Here is a 23,112-nt window from a genome sequence, read left to right as displayed (position 1 = left end):
GGGCAGAGCAGTGGGGAAGGCGAGAGAGATGGGTAGGGGCCTCAAAGACAATGGCAAGGAATTTGGAGTAGATGAGCGTGAAGGGCAGAGCTCTGGAAGTAACCTAAGAGGAGCAAGAAGTTCTTCCTGATGGAACAAGGCTAGAATTTCCATGTAAAATGGACTAAAATCGAGGCTCTAAAAGGGACAACATTTAAAAATCAAGGAAAGAATTCTTTGGCAAGTGGTTTGGAAACCTTCATTTACTTAGCTCACAAGAGCAGAGTCTCACAGTTAGCAATGATATCTTTAAGAACCAAGGAGAAGATGCTCTTTACCTGGGGCCAATTCAGGAAGAAGAGTGAAGCTGTATTTCAGGGACTTCTGTGCCTTTGGGAGCTCAGTCACTATACTTCCCCCATTAAAAATGTTAAAGAAGTGGCCAAGAGCATTACAAAAACGAAAATTTTTAAAGTATTTTTGGGTGAACATACTAATCACCCTTAGCATTAATGAAGACAGCTCAACCTTGGAAATGAAATCGTCAAGGTTTAGGGCTTGGAAATTCTAAAACCATACACCAATATCAATTCAGATCATCTAAAAATAGAGACTTTTTTCTATTTGATAAGTGCTAAGGAATGTATGAGATAAGTCTTAAATCCATTGGGGAAATGATGGATCCCTCTGTGTACAAGAGTAAGGAACCATCTAGTCCTGTGTGATGGCCCATTTTTGTGAAAATTCTATTCTCATTTGGAGGCTCAGCCAAACATATTCTGGCCATAGGACTTGGGACTTTATTTGCTGTCTCACATGCTTCTTACAAGGTATAAATGTGATAAGGTGTATAAAGCACTAGCCCAGTACCTGAAATATAGCAGGTACTCAACAAAACAATGGTAGTGGTTTTAAGTTTCTGCTATCTTTTCTAAATTTAACCACTCTTTTGCACTTATTTAATTGTAAGCTTCGTTCCCATCCAAGCAGGAAAATATATCATTAATAACCTATGATCTTAATTTCCCTACTTGTAAACACTTGAGGCAAAAGGGGATCATATGGAGAAGTTGCACAGCAGAAACACTAGGAAAGGCTCAACATTCCAATTTTCAAAAGTCTTATAAATCGGAATCTCTAAGATTGGGCCTGGATAAGTATTACTTTAAATCTTTCTATGTGAGGTGATTCAGAATCTCTGATATAATCCTTCCTTCTGCAGGGGAATAAGCTGACGCAGCAAGCAAATAATGAATGATCCCATTCTCTTGCTTAAAACCTTCCAATGGCTTCCCATTGCAATTAGAATTAAATATCCACTGTGGCGATTTGCTGACTGTGATCTACAAGGCCCTGCATAACAGGATCCCACCTGCCTTTAACCGCTCTCCTCCAGGGATTCTCAGGGACTTTGCACTGGCTGTCCTTGTGCTCATAATGTTCTTCCCAGAAGTTTTTGGGCCTCACTCCTTCCTATCAGTCTCAGCTCAAATGTCACCTTCTTGGAGAGGCTTCCCCCAACCCTAGCAAGCCTGAACCCTACCCCTGACCCCATCACTCTCTCCATTGTTTCTATTGTCCATACAGAGCATGTCCACTATCAAAAATCATGTTTGTTTTTCAACCCAATTAAGAAATGGGCAGGAGAACTGAATAGACATCTTTCCAAAGAGGACATGCAGATGGCCAACAGGCACATGAAAAGATGCTCAACATTGTTAATCGGAGATGCAAGTTAAAACCACAATGAGATATCAGCTCACACCTGTCAGAATAGCTATCATCAAAAAGAACACAAATAATAAACATTGGTGAAGATGTGGAGAAAAAGGAACCCTTGTACATTGTTGCTGGGAATGTAAATTAGTGTAGCCCCTGGGGAAAACAGTATGGAGGTTTCTCAAAAAAATTAAAAATAGAACTACCATATGACCCAGCAATTCCACTCCTGTGTATATATTTTTAAAAAAACCAAAACACTAATTCAAAAAGATACATGCATCTCAATGTTCATAGCCGCATTATTTACAATTGCTAAGATACGGAAGTAACCTAAGTGACCATCGACAGATGAATGAATAAAGAAGATGTGGTGTGTGTGTGTGTGTGTGTGTGTGTATGTATATGTATATACATGCACAGTAGAATACTACTCAGCCATAAAAGTAATAAAATTTTGCAATTTGCACCAACATGGATGGACTTGGAGGATGTTATGCTAAGTGAAATAAGTCAGACAGAGAAAGACAAACATGGTATGATATCACTTATATGTGGAATCTAAAAAATACAACAAACTAGTGAGCATAATGAAAAAGAAGCATATTCACAGATATAAGGAACAAACTAGTGGTTACCCATGGGGAGAAGGAAGGGAGAAAGGGCAATATAGAGGTAAAGGGTTAAGAGGAATAAACTATTAGGTATAAAATAAGCTACAAGGGAGAAAATGGCAGCCTCCAGGAGAACTCATGTGGAGGAATATTCTCTGGAGCTTCTGCCACTAGTGTCTTTGTCCCCACGGTGAGTCACAGCCACCCACACCTCCCCAGCAGACGCTCCAAGACCTGCAGGTCCTATAGGAACTTGTCTGCCTGGTGGAACAGTCAGTGGAGCCTGCAGACACTCCCTGAAATTGATTTCTTGACCAAGGGCACTGTCTGTAGAGATCAAGGTACCCCCAGAGTTTTGGAGGCTCTCATCCATGAGCCAAGCACTTGGAATGGAAGCTGTGTGACTGACAGGGTCTTGGTGCTCCGGCCAAGTGTCAGCCCTGTGTCTCTGAGGTCGGAGAGCCGAGTTCAGGACATTGGTCCACCAGAGACCTCCCAGCTTCAAGTAATATCAAACGGCAAAAGCTCTCCCAGAGATCTCCATCTCAATGCTAAGACTCAGCTCCACTCAACGACAAGCAAACTACAGTGCTGGACACCATATGCCAAACAACTAGCAAGCCAGGAACACAACCCCACCCATTATCAGAGGGACTGCCTAAAATCATAATAAGGTCACAGACACCCCAAAACACACCACCGGACGTGGTTCTGCCCACCAGAAAGACAAGATCCAGCCTCATGCACAAGAACACAGGCACCAGACCCCTCCACCAGGAAGCCTACACAACCCACTGAACCAACCTTAACCACTGGGGACAGACACCAAAAACAACGGGAACTATGAACATGCAGCCTGTGAAAAGGAGACCCCAAACACAGTAAGTAGAGCAAAATGAGAAGACAGAGAAATACACAGCAGATGAAGGAGCAAGGTCAAAACCCACCAGACCAAACAAATGAAGAGGAAATAGGCAGTCTACCTGAAAACGAATTCAGAGTAATGATAGTAAAGATGATCCAAAATCTTGGAAATAGAATGGAGAAAATACAAGAAACATTCAACAGGGACCTAGAAGAACTAAAGAGTAAACAAACAATGATGAACAACACAATAAATGAAATTAAAAATTCTCTAAAAGGAATCAATAGAATAACTGAGGCAGAAGAATGGATAAGTGACCTGGAATATAAAATAGTCAAAATAACTACCACAGAGCAAAAGAAAGAAAAAAGAACGAAAAGACTTGAGGACAGTCTCAGAGACCTCTGGGACAACATTAAATGCACCAACATTCGAATTACAGGGGTCCCAGAAGAAGAAGAGAAAAAAGAAAGAGACTGAAAAAATATTTGAAGAGATTATAGTTGGAAACTTCCCTAATACATGAAAGGAAATAGTCAAGTACAGGAAGTGCAGAGAGTCTCATACAGGATAAATCCAAGGAGAAACATGTCAAGACACATATTAATCAAAGTACCAAAAATTAAATACAAAGAAAAAATATTAAAAGCAGCAAGGGAAAAATAACAAATAACATACAAGGGAATCCCCATAAGGTTAATAGCTGATCTTTCAGCAGAAACTCTGCTAGCCAGAAGGGAGTGGCAGGACATATTTAAAGTGATGAAAGGGAAAAACCTACAACCAAGATTACTCTACCCAGCAAGGATCCCATTCAGATTTGAGGGAGAAATTAAAACCTTTACAGACAAGCAAAAGCTAAGAGAATTCAGCACCATCAAACCAGCTTTACAACAAATGCTAAAGGAACTTCTCTAGGCAGGAAACACAAGAGAAGGAAAAGACCTACAATAACAAACCCAAAACGATTAAGAAAATGGTAATAAGACCATACATATCGAAAACCACCTTAAATGTAAATGGATTAAATGCTCCCACCAAAAGACATAGACTGGCTGAATGGTTACAAAAACAAGACCCATATATATGCTGTCTACAAGAGACCCACTTCAGACCTAGGGACACATACAGACTGAAAGTGAGGGGATGGAAAAAGATATTCCATGCAAATGGAAATCAAAAGAAAGATGGAGTAGCAATTCTCATAGCAGACAAAATAGACTTTAAAATAAAGACTATTACAAGAGACAAAGAAGGACACTACATAATGATCAAGGGATTGATCCAAGAAGAAGATATAACAATTGCAAATATTTATGCACCCAACCTAGGAGTACCTCAATACATAAGACAAATGCTAACAGCCATAAGAGGGGAAATCGACAGTAACACAATCATAGTAGGGGACTTTAACACCCCACTTTCACCAATGGACAGATCATCCAAAATGAAAATAAATAAGGAAACACAAGCTTTAAATGATACATTAAACAAGATGGACTTAATTGATATTTACAGGACATTCCACCCAAAAACAACAGAATACAATTTCTTCTCAAGTGCTCATGGAACATTCTCCAGGATAGATCATATCGTGGGTCACAAATCAAGCCTTGGTAAATTTAAGAAAAGTGAAATCATATCAAGAATCTTTTCTGACCACAATGCTATGAGACTAGACATTAATTACAGAAAAAAAATCTATAAAAGATACAAACACATGGAGGCTAAACAATACACTACTAAATGACCAAGAGATCACTGAAGAAATCAAAGAGGAAATCAAAAAATATCTAGACACAAATGACAATGAAAATACGACGACCCAAAACCTGTGAGATGCAGCCAAAGCAGTCCTAAAAGGGAAGTTTATAGCAATACAATCCTTCAAGAAACAAGAAACATCTCAAATAAACAACCTAACTTTACACCTAAAGCAATTAGAGAAAGAAGAACATAAAAAACGCAAAGTTAGTGGAAGGAAAGAAATCATAAAGATCAGATCAGAAATAAAAAGGAATGAAGGAAACAATAGCAAGGATTAATAAACCTAAAAGCTGGTTCTTTGAGAAGATAAACAAAATTGATAAACTATTAGCCAGACTCATTAAGATAAAAAGGGAGAAGACTCAAGTTAATAGAAATGAAAAAGGAGAAGTAACAACGGACACTGCAGAAACACAAAGGATCATGAGAGATTACTACAAGCAACTTTATGCCAATAAAATGGACAACCTGGAAAAAATGGACATATTCTTAGAAAAGCGCAACCTTCCGAGACTGAACCAGGAAGAAATAGAAAATATAAACAGACCAATCACAAGCACTGAAATTGAGACTGTAATTAAAAATCTTCCAACAAACAAAATCCCAGGATCAGTTGGCTTCACAGACAAATTCTATCAAACACTTAGAGAAGAGATAACACCTGTCCTTCTCAAACTCTTCCAAAATATAGCAGAGGGAGGAACACTCCCAAACTCATTCTAGAAAGCCACCATCAATCACCCTGATACCAAAACCAGACAAAGATGTCACAAAGAAAGAAATCTACAGGCCAGTATCACTGATGAACATAAGTGCAAAAATCCTCAACAAAATACTAGCAAACAGAATCCAATAGCACATTCAAATGATCATAAAACATGGTCAAGTGGGGTTTATACCAGGAGTGCAAGGATTCTTCAATATACGCAAATCAGTCAATGTGATAAAACCATATTAACAAATTGAAGGAGGAAAACCGTATGATTATCTCAATAGATGCAAAAAAAGCTTTTGACAAAATTCTACACCCATTTATGATAAAAACCCTGCAGAAAGTAGGCATAGAGGGAACTCACCTCACCATAATAAAGATCATATATGACAAACCCACAGCCAACTTCGTTCTCAGTGGTGAAAAACTGAAACCATTTCCTCTAAGATTAGGAACGAGACAATGTTGTCTACTCTCACCACTGTTCTCAACATAGTTTTGGAAGTTTTAGCCACAGCAATCAGAGAAGAAAAAGAAATAAAAGGAATCCAAATTGGAAAAGAAGTAAAGCTGTCACTGTTTGCAGATGACATGATACTATACATAGAGAATCCTAAAGATGCTACTAGAAAACTACCAGTGCTAATCAATGAATTTGGTAAAGTAGCAAGATACAAAAATTAATGCACAGAAATCTCTTGCATTCCTATACACTAATGATGAACAATCTGAAAGGGAAATTAAGGAAACTCTCTCATTTACCATTGCAACAAAAAGAATAAAATACCTAGGAAAAAAACCTACGTAGGAGACAAAAGACCTATATGCAGAAAGCTGTTAGATTCTGATGAAAGAAATTAAAGATGACACAAGCAGATGGAGAGATATACCTTGTTCTTGGATTGGAAGAATCAACATTGTGAAAATGACTCTACTACTGAAAGCAATCTACAGATTCAATGCAATCCGTATCAAACTACCAATAGCATTATTGGCAGAACTAGAAAAAAAATTTTTCACAATTTGTATGGAAACACAAAAGAGCCTGAATAGTCAAAGCAATCTTGAGAAAGAAAAACAGAGCTGGAGGAATCAGGCTCCCTGACTTTAGACTATACAACAAAGCTACAGTAATCAAGACAGTATGGTACTTGTACAAAAACAGAAATATAGATCTATGGAACAGGATAGAAAGCCCAGAGATAAACCCACGCACATATGGTCACCTTATTTTTGATAAAGGAGGCAAGAACATACAATGGAGAAAAGACAGCCTCTTCAGTAAGTGGTGCTGCACAAACTGGACCGCTACATGTAAAAGAATGAAATGAGAACACTCCCTAACACCATACACAACAATCCACTCAAAATGGATTAAAGACATAAATGTAAGGCCATTCACTATAAAACTCTTAGAGGAAACCATAGGCAGAAGAACACTCTATGACATAAATCACAGCAAGATCCTTTTTGACCCACCTCCTAGAAAAATGGAAATAAAAACAAAAATAAACAAATGGGACCTAATGAAACTTAAAAGCTTTTGCACAGCAAAGGAAACCATAAACAAGACCAAAAGACAACCCTCAGAATGGGGGATAATATTTGCAAATGAAGCAACTGACAAAAGATTAATCTCCAAAATATACAAGCAGCTCAATATCAAAAAAACCAAATAACCCAATCCAAAAATGGGCAGAAGACCTAAATAGACATTTCTCCAAAGATGTACAGATTGCCAGCAAACACATGAAAGGATGCTCAACATCACTAATCATTAGAAAAATGCAAATCAGAACTACAGTGAGGTATCACCTCACACCAGTCAGAATGGCCATCGTCAAAAAATCTACAAACAATAAATGCTGGAGAGGTATGGAGACAAGGGAACCCTCTTGCACTGTTGATGGGAATGTAAATTGATACAGCCACTGTGGAGAACGGTATGGAGGTTCCTTGAAAAACTAAAAATAGAACTACCATACAACCCAGCAATCCCACTACTGGGCATATACCCTGAGAAAACCATAATTTAAAAAGAGTTATGTACAACAATGTTCATTGCAGCTCTATTTACAATAGCCAGGACATGGAAACAACCTAAGTGTCCATCAACAGATGAATGGATAAAGGAGGTGTGGTACATGTGTACAATGGAATATTACTCAGCAATTAAAAGAAACGAAATTGAGTTATTTGCAGTGAGGTGGATGGACCTAGAGTCTGTCATACAGAGTGAAGTAAGTCAGAAAGAGAAAAACAAATACCGTAGGCTAACACATATATATGGAATTAAAAAAAAAAAAAAGTGGTCCTGAAGATCCTAGGGGCAGCACAGGAATAAAGACACAGACGTAGAGAATGGATTTGAGGATACAGGGAGGGGGAAGGGTAAGCTGGGACAAAGTGAGAGAGTGTCATGGACATATATATACTACCAAATGTAAAATAGATTGCTAGTGGGAAGCAGCTGCATAGCACAGGGAGATCAGCTGGGTGCTTTGTGACCACCTAGAGGGATGGGATAGGAAGGGTGAGAGGGAGACACAAGAGGGAGGAGATATGGGGATATATGTATATGTATAGCTGATTCACTTTTTTATAAAGCAGAAAGTAACACACCATTTTAAAGCATTTATACTCCAATAAAGATGTTAAAAATAAATAAAATTGCTTTCTAAGTAATAAAAAAAATTAACTTAACATTCGTGAGTGATTTGTTCTTGCTTGGCTAAAATATGAGCCACTTGGAACTTTTATTGTGGCTTCATTTCCGTTTCTCATTTTTGTGAGGAGATTGTGCTGTGAGGACATTTGTTATTTCTAAATTTTCTAGTTCTTCTGACCATTGCTAGCTCACGAATGGGGAATATTCTGACAAACGCTTAGTCTGGTAATGTTGACATATATTGTATTCTTTTCATTCAGTTATAGTGCCATTGCATAATAAAGACACTATATTGCCATCTATTTGGCAAAAAAATAATCCACACTCCAGTGTACCTTAAAGTGAGACCTCGGAAGTCCACTTTTTATTTTTTTTAACATGACAGATTTACATTGGTAATATTAAGGAAAGTTGCATTACAGGTATAAGTATGAAACTCAAAATGCTCTTAAGTTATGACTGCATTGCTGTGATTTGCAGTTTACTACACAGCAGTGAGAGTGATGGCAGTGGGAAATACCGGTTCTGTTGGTCTACTGTGCCATTATTGTGCAAAAGCAGCCATAGATGCTGCCTAAGCAAATGTGCATAGCTGTGTTCTATGCAGTGAGTGTTTTTATCGACAGTGAAATTTGAATTTCATATAATTTCCCACATGTTGTGAAATGTTATTACTCTGTTGATTTATTTTCAGCCATGCGACATTAAAAAAATTTTATCTTTAACAAGCCAGTTTACCTGTGGGCTATACAAAAATAGACAGCAAGCCAGATATGACCTGCTTGTTGTAGCTTGATGAGCTCTACTTTAAAGTCAATTGTCTTTTTTTTAAAAATTGGCATATAATTGCTTTACAATGTTGTGTTAGTTTCTGCCTCACAGGGAAGTGAGTCAGCCATATGCATACACACATCCCTCTCTCTTGGACCTCCCTCCCCTCCCCATCCCACCCAACTAGACCATCACAGAACACGGAGCTGTCGACGGTCTTTTAAAAGATTAACAAATAAGGGAAAATTTCTTTTATATTCTCTCTTATATTTGCCATTTCTGGTGTTTTCATTTCTTCGCATAGATCTTTGTTTCCTGTGGTTTCATCTCCCACAAACCTGAAGAAATTCCTTTAATATTTCTTTCATTGCAGATCTACTACTGATAAATTCTCAGTTTCTGTATATTTTAAATGGTTTATTTTGCCTTCATTATTCCCCCCCCCCTTTTTTTTGGATGTGGACCATTTTCACAGTCTCTACTGAATTTGTTACAATACTGCTCCTGTTCCATGCCTTGGTTCCTTGGGTGTGAGGCAGGTGGAATCCCAGCTCCCTGACCTGGGATCGACCCTCCTGCCCTGTCCCCACACTGGAAGGTGACGTCTCAACCACTGGACTGCCAGGGAAGTCCTCATTATGCCCTTTTAAGTATTTTTATCTTCACAAAGACAAAAGAAAAAAGCAGTACACCAAATAATGACAGTATTAATAACATCTTAAGGAAATTAGAAGCAATTTTTAGTTCTATTATGTAATCACTCATTTATATTCCGTCTTGGCCGTCAAAATATCCAACACTATTAATTTCCAATTAGCATTCACACTGCTTATTAGATACATTTTTCTCCTTTATTTAGTTCCAACATGATGCTGGTACATTTGTTTATGTGATAATGCACATCTCAAGAGGTGTGTGTAAATAGGTGTATGTGTGTGGTATGTGCATGCATGTTTTGGTCCTGTACCCACAAGTTTACAAATGTCAAGAAAATCTGGAGTTCCTCTTTTCTGGATCTTCTTCTGTGTTATACCCTCTCAGTTTTCTCCATCTTCATCAAGGCTTCGTGAAAGCTAAGGTCTGCTTTAATTCCAAAACATTATATTCCTCTGCTCTCAATGTAACTCTTTTTTTATAAGTATCAACCAATTGAAGTTATTCAGTTAGATGAAAATTCAAATTCTTAAGGTTACCAAAATAAAATTCATGTGTGCTTAAAATTCAGCATATGGAACTCTCCATTAAGGAGAAGAAAGTACAGATATATTGTGGCTTTAAAGACTTTTTTTTGGTGATCCAGTTTAAGCTGAAATATTTTTATATGTTTTATAGTTTTCATATACCTCAGGAATAGAATTAACATTCTTTGTAGAATGTTTATACCTTTATACTTCAATTTCAACTTAAAATTTTATCTTACAGACTGGCTATAATTAAAAACTATAAAAGTACTTCATGTAAATATTTAAAGATGTATACTATCTGCATTTCTGCCTTTCAGTAAGCTATTTTCCAGATGAGTATTCATTCAACACATTTTTGTTACATAGTCACTATAGTTAGGGCACTGTGTTAACTGCTGGGATTCTTCAGTGAAACGGCAGATATTCTGCCTTATAAGCACTTAAAAATAAACTATGCAAGGTGATATGAAGGAAACAAAAGAGATAGGGCTATATGTAGAGTTTCAGGGAAATCTTCACTAAGGAGGTAATCAATGAATTGGATGACTTTGAATAATGACTGATAAAAACATGGGTGAGAAGGATGATCTCTGTGGGCCATCTGAGACAACAGTAGACTCATTTCAGGTTACTTGTAGCCAAACTTGGAATCTAGTTTTCCTTTCGTTCAGTGTTGCTGCTGAACTGGAGCTATTGCCTATTGCTACAGCTGAGCTGTGTTACCTGCTGAAATGTTAGTTCATCAGTGCCCTGAAAGAGCTGCTGCTGGGAACTGTGGTCCAAAAGACCTAGGGTAGCTTCTGAAGAGTCCACTGGTACCTGAATACCAAGACTGTCAACTATAAAAGTCCAGATCAACTTGTTACAGGTGTCCAGATTCTGTGTTTCAGCATTTGAAAATTCTTCAACTAGGGCTTTATTACCTACGGAATTAGGAAGAGGCCACAATTCATCTGGGGGATTAGTACTGGGGCCCAGATGCTCAACTACTTCAGTTGAGAGACTTGATGACTTCTCGGAGTACACTTAAATCTTTGCAATTAACCTCCATTCCATTTGATAGATTTTTAAAATTTATTTTATTTATTTTTTGCTTTTGTTTTAAATTTTTAATTTATTTTTTTACAGTAGGTGCTTGTTGGTTATCTGTTCTAAATATAGCAGTGTGTACATGTCAGTCCCAAACTCCCAATCTATCCCTCTCCCCGACCCCCCGGAATCATCATCATCATCTCCTTTTTTAAGATCTCTGTCCCCAACTCCATCACTCTCTCCATGGCGCCTATTGCCCATATAGAGCATGTGTACTATCCAAATTGTGTTTTTAAAAGATTCTCCACTCCCACCCTACTAGAGTGTTAGCTTCTTGAGAGCAGAGACCATGCCTATGTTGTTAATGGTTATAGTCATGACACATAGAACACTGTCTGGTACAAGGTAAGCACTCAACAAATACTGGGTGAATGAATGAGCTGAATGCATTGGCCTCCTAAAATGATATCAAGCCCATAGGTCCTTTCTGTTGATATGTTGTCAATCACAGGAAAATTGCCCTAGTGAAATTCTCTGGGGTATTTAAAAAAGGGAATCCTAGTTACTCAGTTCACACAATGCTTTCTGATCACAGAGGCAGTATCACCTTTACTGAATTGTTTCCATGAAAAAAACTCTGTCCAGATTTTCTCTGTACCATAAACTGGAACCCTGAATGATGAGAAGTTTCCCATGCAGTCTCTCTTCATTCATTGTCCCCCAAGAAATGTGCCTTTTTTGTCACTTTCGTGAAGGTTCCCAAAGAATCTTTTTCCATAGAAAAAGTTTTCAAAAAATTTTGGTAGTCAAAAGCTATTTCTGGGTGAACAACGAGAAGAAATTGCCCTTCTGATCGTGGGTCAGTAAAGTTACCATCATCTCTTTCATTCCCTGAGATTTTAACCTAAGAGCTTGAGAGTCATGATTCATTTCATCCACAGACAAACCTAGACTACTGCAATTCTCTCCGGTCTCCCATGGTGCAATCTAATCTCCATTTTGCCTTCATTTCTGAAGGAGAGTTTCACTGAAGACAGAATTGTGTGTTGATATATTTTTTCCTTCAGCAATTTAAAGATGTTATTCCACTGTCTTGTTTCTGTTGAGCAATCGGATGTCATTCTTATCATTGTTTCCCTGAATGTGATGTGTATTTTTCTCTGACTGATTTAAGATTTTTCTCTTCTTCATTCATTTGAATATGATAACCTTTGTTTGGTGTTCTCTCTTTCTTTTTAAAAAACATATCCTGTTGGTGGCTTTAAGTTTCTTTGGTTCATGTGTTGTTTTTTTCCATTAAATTTGGAAAAATTTTGCTATTATTTCATGTATATTTTCTGCTTCAATGAAGTTTCGTCTCTCTTTTGGGGACTCTCATTAAACATATATTGGACCTGATTTTGTCCCTCAGGTCACTGGGTTTCTATTAATATTTTCAGTATTTTTTCTTCTTCTGTCTTAATTTGGTTAATTTCTATTAACCTGTCTTTGAGTTCACCAATATTTTTTTTTCTGCAATGTCCATTAAGCTGTTAAACCCATCCAGCAAATTTTGAAATTTATGAGGTGGTATTTTTCAGTGCTAGAATCTTCTTTTGATTGTTTTTTATAGTTTCCATTTATTTACTAAGAGTCCAGATGTTTACTTGTCATGGCCATCTTTTGATTTAAAACAATGACAATATATATATAATATCAAATAGATATTGTCCCCTATTTCCAACAGCTCTGCCATCTCTGGGTATGTTTCAGTGATTTTTTTTTTTTTTTTTCTTTCTGGCTGCAAATCACATTTTTCCTGACTTTTGCCCATGTCTGGTAATTTTTATTGTATGCTGGATATTATGGATGTTAGGTTGTTGAGAGCCTGGATTTTTGTTGTCTTACTTTGAAAAATGTTGAGCTTTTTTGTGTTTTCTTTTGTTTGTTTTGTTTTGTTTTGTTTCTGGAAGTCCTGATCCTGTCAAGTCATGTTCAAAGGGCTTGTTAGGATGAGACTAATGTCTACTAACATTTATCCTATTCCTAACTGTGGTCTTTCTAGGGCCTCAGCTGAATGCCTGGGCTTACAGTCACCTGTCTCTACTCTGGTTGGTCAGAACTCCATCATATCACAATAGTGTGTGACTTCTGTAATCTCCATTCAGCTCTTAAGCTCCCTGTAGCTGTTTGCTGTGATGCTTCTGCATTTGCACAGTTTAATATTCAACCAAAGGGACCTGCATGAAGATTTCTGCAGCTTCTCTACACAACATCCTTCTTTTCCTGTATCCTTCCGCACAAATTCTAGCTGTCCCCAAACCTGCTGTTTCCTCTACCTTGTAAGACTGCTGCTTTCTCTTTGGGCACCACTTCCCTGGGTCACTGTTTGGAAACTGCACAGGCAGGAAGCTGAGATGAATGTGGAGCGCCTCTCACATATTTCCTTTCTCTCAAGATCACGGCCCTATGTTGTCTGTTGTCCAATGCCCCAAAGCAGTTGCTTCATATACTTAGTCCAGTTTTACAGCTGTTATGACAGGAAGTCTTTTAGTCATTACTCTCCATGGCTAGAACTGGAAGTCCCAATATCTTCTTTATCTTTGTTCTCTCAGGGTAGTGCTTAGAGCTAGGTGCTGATGTTGGTTGAATGAGTGCACAATAATTTTGTTAAGTGACCCGGATGAGGGCATGCGGTGGAGCATTACAGGGACCCCGTGTCTCTAGCCTCTTGCTCTTGCTTTTCTATGCTGTATTGTAAGGGGCTTCATTTTCTTCTCTCTGTGGTTATGAATTGGGGCCCAGTGTTCACCTTTGCAGAAAGAAGGCTTAAGTTCTCCACAAATGACTTTTTCTTCCCCGTTTTATGAAATTGACAACCACACTTGTGATGAAACCACTTTTAACCTTTCAGGATTCACTTTGGGGGACCATGGGGGAAGCACAGGCAAATGTCCAGTGTTTTTCAGTACTCTCTTCATAGCTTGCTTCTTCATTTACCAGAGCATCTGTCTGACTCAATCAGGGGCTACTTTTCTGTTTTCCTGAATAATCCTAATGATTAGCCTGGTCCATCTGGAGCAACTATTGACTGGTTCACACTCTTTCGAGTTAATGCTGAGCCATCAGTTTCTATTTAAACCATTTCCTGGGAGTGACTGTGGGGGAAGTTGGGTTAGAAGATTGCGTCAGGTCAGAAATATAAACCCTAGAAGGAAGAAGGCCTCTGAAAGCTGAGTTCTATTGCTTATGAGGTGAATAGCAGTGGTCAATTTTCTTACAGCTTTCTAAGCCTCAGTTCCTTCATGTGTAAAACGGGAATATTAATACCTATCTTCTAGGTAAGGTTAAATGAGTTAACAAGGGTAAAGCACCTTGTGTCATGCCTGCCTCAGGGGAGGTGTTCAGTAATGGCAGATATCCCTCCCTTTCCCTCCCCTCCCTTTCCCCCTCCCCTGTCCTTCCTTCTTTCTTCTTTTGGACACTTGGTGGAGGATGGCGGTGCCTCTGAAGTGCTAGGGCTCATGAATATATGGACGGAGAGAATATCCTAGGGGGTTCTAGGTATTTTTGCTGTGAGCTTCTTTGCCATAAACATCTTTGCCATGAGGCTTTTTGCCGAAAGTATTTTTGCTGCAAAACAAATTGATGTTAAGGCAATTTTTCTGTGAAAGATAAAATAACTGGTTGACAGTTTGTTTTGACAGTTTGGTTTCAAATGGTTAGAATGAATAGCATTCTTCCCAGTTAGTGACGTTACTGATGGCTTTATCAAGTTGACAGAGCATGATGGTTTGCCCCAAGAGCTGGTTTCTTATTTTGAAACACAGTACATTGGAGGTGAGATGGGCCAAGGGCTTTGAAGGCACAGAGTTGAACCCACCTTTCCCATGGGATGTCTATCAATGGACATGTGCCAGTATGTCAAGAATAAACAACAGGCTTTCACCATGCAATACAGAGCTCGGTTACAAATATGCATCCTAGTATTTGCAAATCTCTCTTAACGACAGAAGAAATTTTAGCAAAAGGGAAAATGTATGATGTGCTGAACGAGGAGACGAATCAGTAAGCCAAAAAATATGATATTACTGTGAACGAAAGACTTGGAAGACAAGTGCTTAGGTACAACCCACAAAATAAAATCAGCTCTTTGTGCAGTATTGCCATGTATCTACACACATTTTAAATGTATTCAAATATTTTGTATTTTGCAATGAAGTCTTTAACTTTGTTATTCATTTTTCATGTTTCATTATGTCCTTTTTTTAAGATTTAAGTTTTTTTGAAATTTTTATTTTCTGTTGGAGGATAGTTGATTAACAATGCTCTGTTAGTTTCAGGTGTGCATCAGAGTGATTCAGTTATACATATACATGTATCTGTTCTTTTTTAAATTCTTTACCCATTTAGGTTATTACAGAATATTGAGCAGAGTTCCGTGTGCTATACAGTAGGTCCTTGCTGGTTATCCTTTTTAAATATAGCAGTGTGTACATGTCAATCCCAAACTCCCAATCTACCTCCCTGCCCCCCACCCTTCCTCCCTGGTAACCATAAGTACGTTCTCTAAGTCTGTGAGTCTGTTTCTGTTTTGTAAATAAGTCATTATGTTCTGTTTTTTTCTTTTTAGGTTTTTTTTGGAATTTCTGAATTTTATTTTATTTTTTTATACAGCAGATTCTTATTAGTCATACATTTTATACACATCAGTGTATACATGTCATGTCCTTTTTTTTTTTTCTTTTTTTTTTTTTTTGCGGTACGCAGGCCTCTCACTTCTGTGGCCTCTCCCGTCGCGGAGCACAGGCTCCAGACATGCAGGCTCAGCGGCCGTGGCTCACGGGCCCAGCCGCTCCATGGCATGTGGGATCTTCCCAGACCGGGGCACGAACCCGTGTCCCCTGCATCGGCAGGCGGATTCTCAACCACTGCGCCACCAGGGAAGCCCTGTCATGTCCTTTTAAATGTCCCTCTTTTTAAAAATTATTTTATCTTTTATGGCAGAATTGCCTTACAACCAATTGGCTATGTGGCAAAAATGCTTGCAGCAAAGATGTCTATGGCAAAAATGCTCACAGTGAAAATACCGTACAAGGTCGTCCCAGTGTGTGGGTTCTTGCTCCTCTGTTCCTGCCTGCATCATATCTGCAAGCACTTACAGGGATTTAATTTTGCTGTGTAGACTTTCAGAGTGGGACGTGTCTGTCCCTTTTGCCCAGGGACCGCACCCTCTAGGGAGGCAATATGGGGGCTGGGAACGCTGTATTGGTGTTGATCAGACATGGCTCCCTTTATTCCTATGACTCCTTGGGCCTGATGGTTTCCTCTCTAGGCCTCAGTTTACTTCTCTATAAAATGGTTACTGTCATCCAGACCCTATTCTCCTCTCCATGGAACTCTTGAGAGAAGGGATACATACCACTAATTTTTTTTATGGTGTCAGATTGTGTTTCTTAGTGCCAGGGCAATAACTGGGAGAGTTCCCTAGCACAGTAAGCAAAGTCCAGTTGGGTGTCAGTCTAAAAAACTGCAGAGAGTGCCAAGAAGCGTTCTCGATCCCCACACAGTGGTACAGGAGAAATGTTTCCCATCTGAGAGCATGGAATGGAGCTCCAGGGATTGCTGGGGTGGTTGTTACCGGCCGTGCAGGAAGAGTCCAAGGTGCAGCTCATTTGTTTTTGGCTCAGGGACAGCTGGCAGCTGGCCAGTGCTCAGTCATCTTGTTCTTTGCCCCTGAAAGTCCTAGTAATTAGCAATACCTGCTGGGTGAGTCACGCTTGCTCTCAGTCAGTAGTTTTGTTGTGGAGTCATCAGTGCGAATGTTACTAAATCAGACACACCTATGTGGGTCCCTCTTGTTCTCTATCTTCGCACCCTGTTTGTTTCCTTTAGATGATGGCTTATCAGAATGAATTATTATTTTCTAATTCCTTTATTGTACCCCCCTCACAATTTCGACTCAGTAGCTTGGAAGCTTGGTGAGCTCAATAGCCATGTCGATTTCACTCACAACTCCCAGCAGGAGCCTAACACATTGAGGGTGCTCATTAAATATCAGTTGAATGAATGAATAACCAAATTTGCAGCTCATCATCTACCCTACCCCATTTCATTATAATCTTAAAATTTCAGTAATTTGGTTTTGCTTCCTTAAATGCAGGAGAAAAGAAATACAGGGAGCAGAATCTCCAGGTCATTTTCTGACAGAATGACAGCTGCCATTTATTGAGCTGTGACCAGGGGCCATGCACCTTCATGGGCGATATCTCATTTTATCTTCACAAGGGCACCTGAGGCATGCACTATCATCATTCTCATTTTGCAGATGAGGAAAATCAGGCTCAGCTAGACTAGCTAATCCGTCTGAGGTCTCACAGCTGGAGCAGGGTGCAGTCGAGAACATCAGGCAGATCTGTCTAGCTTCAGGGCCTTGCTTTTTGCTTCATACGCCAGTGCTTCAAAAATTCTGGTTCAACTCTGGCTGCACCTTGGAATTACCTAGGAGTTAAAAAAATACAGTCTCTTGTCTTGCATTGTTGGAGATTCTGATTTAATCAGTCTGGGGTAGTGCCTGGACATCAGGTTTTGTTAATCTAGCCCCGTCCCCCACCCCAGCTCTGTCCAAAGTGTAGTCAAAATTGAGAACTATTGCCCTGAAAAGCATGAGATAAACATGCAGCCAGACAAGCCGCTTTGCTTTGGGGCAGAGCTCCCTGGGAAAGGCTTTGATGACGGTTCATCATGGTCCCCTGGGATGAACGCACAACCTGGAGAGGAGAGGGCTCTGGGTAGGATGTCCCCTAAAAAAAGCAAGACCTGATCTTACTCATCTATAGTATGGGGCTGATGACAATTCTGGCATTGCTCAGCTGGGATTCCGAGAATCTTAGGCTGGAAGTGAACTTAGAAATTCACATTGTGGCCCAGAGACGTTCGATGGCTTGCCCAAGGCCACGCAGTGGGTAAGAGGTAGAGACGTGGGCAAAACAGAGAAGCAGAACTTGACAGTGGGTAAGAGGTTGGGATTAGACTGACTAATGGATCCAAATCCAGATTTATCACTCTAGCTGTGTGCCTTTGAGAAAGTCACTGTGCTTCACTGAGCCTCAGATTCCTCGTCTACACACTAGCCATACTGGTAATAGTATCTACCCTCTAGTGTTCTGTGATGCTAAAAGGAAATTGTGTTTGCAACATGCTTAGCATCGTGCTTGGCCCTGGGTAGGTGCTCAAATCTTTCTGGGGTTGACAAAAGCAGAATGGAGAATCAAGACAAAGGCAAGGGGCTTCCCTGGTGGCGCAGTGGTTGGGAGTTCGCCTGCCGATGCAGGGACACAGGTTCGTGCCCCGGTCCGGGAAGATGCCGCATGCCGCGGAGCGGCTGGGCCCGTGAGCCATGGCCGCTGAGCATGCGCGTCCGGAGCCTGTGCTCCGCAACGGGAGAGGCCACAACAGTGAGAGGCCCGCATACCGGAAAAAAAAAAAAAAAAAAAAAAAGACAAAGGCAAAATGGGGCTCTAGTGGTAGGTGGTGATATTGCCAAGACCCTGGGGCCAGTAGGGAAGGAAATCAAGTGAGCTGGAGTTGGTGTGAGGGATGAGTGTGGCCAGATATAGGGCATCCCAGCCGGGGTAAGTTTGGGCTGACAGGACAGTGGTGCTGCCAGTGTTCCTATTCCAGGTACCAGGATTAGGACATCAAGTGGGACGTGGTATTCAGGAAGGGAGGGCATCCTTGGATCCCTTCTCAGGTTAGAGTGGTTGTTCAATCAGTGGTATTACACTGAACGGAAGACCCAGTCATCTTTGGAGGATTTGGAGGTCCGTTCCTGAGAATGCCAATCTCTGTGGGAGCAGATGTGTTTTACTGCTTTGAGACTAGGAAATCAGCCTCTGACTGAGGATTAAATGAGACGATGCAGTGCTTATCTAAGTGCCCACTAAACGTCAGTGATTGTTATTTACTGCTAACAATAAACCCTGAGAGTTGGGCACTTTTATCCTGTCTGGGTTCACATGTTGACTTAGCTGAGTAACTCTGGGCAGGTAAACTTAATCTTTTAGGCTTCACTTCCCTCATATGTAAAATGGGATAATAGTGCAATCTTATCACATTGGGAAGTAAGATGAACTGTCTGAAGAGTCGAGTTCAATGTGTACCATAAGGTAAGAACACAAAAAAATGCCTGCTCTAAGCAGTAGTGTTAAAGTCCAACCTCAGCCCGTGAGGGGCCATCCCTGTTATGTGGAATGGTGAGTGGGCTGCCATATCCGGTGGAGAATTGGGGGTGGGGTGGGCAGGCGGGCATGGAGAGTGTTGTCAGCATGGAACAGCATTCACCGACCCTGGAGTTGAGGTCTCAATTCCAGCTACCTTTCCATTCATGCCCCGAAGGGGTAAAAAGTCCCTGTGTGCCAAGTGTAAGGTACACGAAGTGTACAGTACATGGGGAATTTTGCTTTCTCTTGCAGAAACCCTGTCCTCTCCCCCCACACACCGAAAGAGAGAAACTCGTTTGAAAGTCAAGCATTATAAGCATAGAATATTGAGACCAGTTTCTAAACTACAAACGGAAGGGGCTTTAGCTCACTTTATCCGCTGCTATTCATGATTCTCACAGGAGGACGTTGAGATTCATAGGAATGAAGTGGTTGGCCCAAGGCCTCAGAATTTGCCAGCTGGCAGACCTGGGCCTGGAACAAAGATCTGTTGACTCCAATCCACGGTGTTTTCTATAATTCCACCCTGGAGCATTATTATTATTATTATTACTATTATTTTGGTGTGTACATGTGGGTGAGTGGAAGCAATGTGAACAGGGATGGTAAATAAAGATAGTCAAACTATCTAACAATTGGTCAGTTTTGTCTACTTGATCTAAAGTTCCTAGAGATGAAGAGTCTCTTTGAGAACTGAGTGCAAGAGTTGTGTTTTGTGAGCCGGATTAGGAGAACAATCTCTTTCATCTGGAGAACTGGCATTGTGACTTTTGTAGACATTTGGCTTTTAATAAATTGAGGGCAAATAATTCATTTCTTTACATAAGGGTAAAAAATGTTTTGTTCTTATCACTCCCCGGAGTTTGGTACAAGCTGTATGTGAGAACTGAATTTCAGAAGGACACCACTACATGCTTAGATTTCCCACTGGGAGGGGAAATTTTGAGACCGAGTGTTTGGAGGAGAGCATTGTCCTCTTCTTCCTTAATCCATGTCTCATTTTACCTACAGCTATTAGCTGGAAACAAATGAAATTTCAATGTGACCCTTTTTGACCCACAGAAATAGCAATTTACTATGGCCCCACCCTGTTATTGGCTGAGCATCAATGGTGACTGCAACTACTGCTCTGGGAAATGGAAGGAGATGGATGGGTTGAACCCTTTTAATTCTTGCTGATTGCCATTTCATGAGTGGCCGCATGTATAGTTTCAGAGAGACCTGGGTCCAAATTCTGGCTCTATCAAGTACTAATATGACTCTCTCTGGCCTTTCTTTCTCCTTTTTTAGGGTTGTTTGGTGTGAGTTTAAGCCACTTAACCACAGAGTCTCCTAATTCATAAAAGGAACTAAGTGTATTCCCTCCTTCTCTTCCTTTCCCTCATCTGACCAGAGTGGCACAATCTGTGGGGTTTCATAGTCAATTTGTCTTAGGATTTATTATAACCCGTGAAAATCAGTTGCCATTTTGAATTCAAATACATGGAGAACTAGAGGCATTTTAAAACCCCAAGAGGTTATCCTTAGACCTTAATCTAGAAAGAACAATAAATGAACAGATGGACAAAAGAATTGATCTAATTATTAAAATTCTGCAGCTTTCAATGCCAATTTATTGTTACATCTATTAAATACTTGAAACACGTACAACATTTCATTCACAGTGATTGGAATTCATACAGTAGTGCTGGAAGACAGGGCATGCATGTCAGTTAAATACATATCCAACAACATTCAATATGCAATTTACCTTGGGTTTGTGATGTTTTAACATAAAACAATAAAATCAATAAAAGAACATGGGGCTTATCACTAAAACCACGTAAACACCTATACTTGTTTAATCTTTTCACCCCTGAAACAAAAGGGGGGAAATTACATATTTTAATGACTTTACAAATAAAGTCATCTGATTAAGTTCAGCTACTTTAGTTACTCAACATCGTGCGTCTCCTTCCTCCTGAACGCGTATGCAACATGATAGTGAGACTTGCCTGTCATATTCCCTCTTGTCTTGGCTCTCCAGCATCTAGGTAATTGCTGCCATGTGACATATGCTCAAGGAAATAACTGAGTCATGGATGACATGGAAAGATTGCTGGGCTGGGTGTCAGGAGATAGGCATTCTAGCCTCACGCTGCTACCAGCTACTGTCTGGCATTGGGCCATTTACGTCACCTTTCTGAGCCTTGCTTCCTTCATCCTTAAAATGATGTAACTTGGAGCAGATAAGCTCTGCAGATCCCGTCAGCTCTAAGATTCCATGACGTGTTCTATTGATCAAGATCTCAGAGTCACTTGCGTTGGACAATCTCTGAACAAGTAGGAAATGGCAACCACTTCTAGGCTAGAAGTCCCGAACTCTTGACAAGACCTGCCAGGTTCTTAATGATCAAATAGAACACACAGAAGTCAGTTGAAAAATGGCCATGTAATCGAAGACTTGGGAAAGACCTCAGAAATCCTTTGGCTCAATCCTTTCTTTCACCTCAATGAAGGAACGGTTTCTACAAAAGCCTTGAGATGAGCCCTTTGCTTGAATGTCTCCTGGGACTGAGCAATCACTATCTGGGGACATTCTGTTTTGGGGTGGAAAGTTCATTTGGATATCAAGCCAGAAATGGTAACCCTGTAACTTCAACTTATTAGCCCTAGCTTTTTCCTCTAGGGAGACATGGAAGAAATTTCTTCCCCCTTTCTACATCACCCCACAGATATTTGATAATATCTCTCATGTCTTCCTCCAATTTCTCTTCCAGTTATTATTTATTACTATTTAAGAAGAGCAGAGGGTAATTGAGTGAGCCTAGGATTATGATTCAGGGGAATAGTATCCTAGCTCTAGATCACCATTAACTCATTGTGTGGTCCTGAACAAATAAGTTCTGTCTGAGCTGGTATGGTATTTTCTTCTTAAAATGGGTGATGGAAGGGATGGCAGGGGGCAAATGTGTCTCAGAGCTTGGAAAGTTGTAAGTATGGTTAATAGAGTGGAGCAGAGCATAGATGTGACTGCTCTGACTCTCACTCTGTCACTGCTGGAGCAAAAGCATTCAGGGGTTAATAGTCCACTGAATTCTTCCCAGGCCCAGCTGCCAGTGTGATGCAATAGCTCTTAATATCCAGGACAGTTGTACATTGTTTAAAACATTTCTTCTAAAAATGGCAGAATACTTCCAGGACTCTGGGTCCTGAGAGAGTAAGAAATCTTGAGGAGAGAGGCTTCTGCGTGTGTTTTGCAAGGTGTAGCGTGTAAAGAGTCCTGTGCTGAAGAATTAATCCCAGTGTCACAATCATGGAAACACGACAGGGAGAGGGTTTGGGAAAACACCTTGCAAGAGAAACTTGGCAACAGACCTGCCATGTGCACAGTGAGCTAGTTGAACTTTTATAATCCAGAGGGGTTACTAACGATCACAGAGGTGGAATTTCCTCTGGGGTGACATAGCCTAGACTGAAACAGAGCTAAGGGCTCTGGCATGCCTAGTTATTGAACTGAACCAGACACCTTTCAGGATGTGAAAGTGTACCTTTTCACATTCTACAGTATGTTAGTCAAAAAAATCTAGGAATTTTAGTAGCTTAAGCAATTTTGTTCCA

This window comes from Kogia breviceps, chromosome 8, assembly GCF_026419965.1.
Source record: "Kogia breviceps isolate mKogBre1 chromosome 8, mKogBre1 haplotype 1, whole genome shotgun sequence".
NCBI lineage: Eukaryota > Metazoa > Chordata > Mammalia > Artiodactyla > Physeteridae > Kogia > Kogia breviceps.
Note: the sequence above shows the minus strand (reverse complement) of the source record.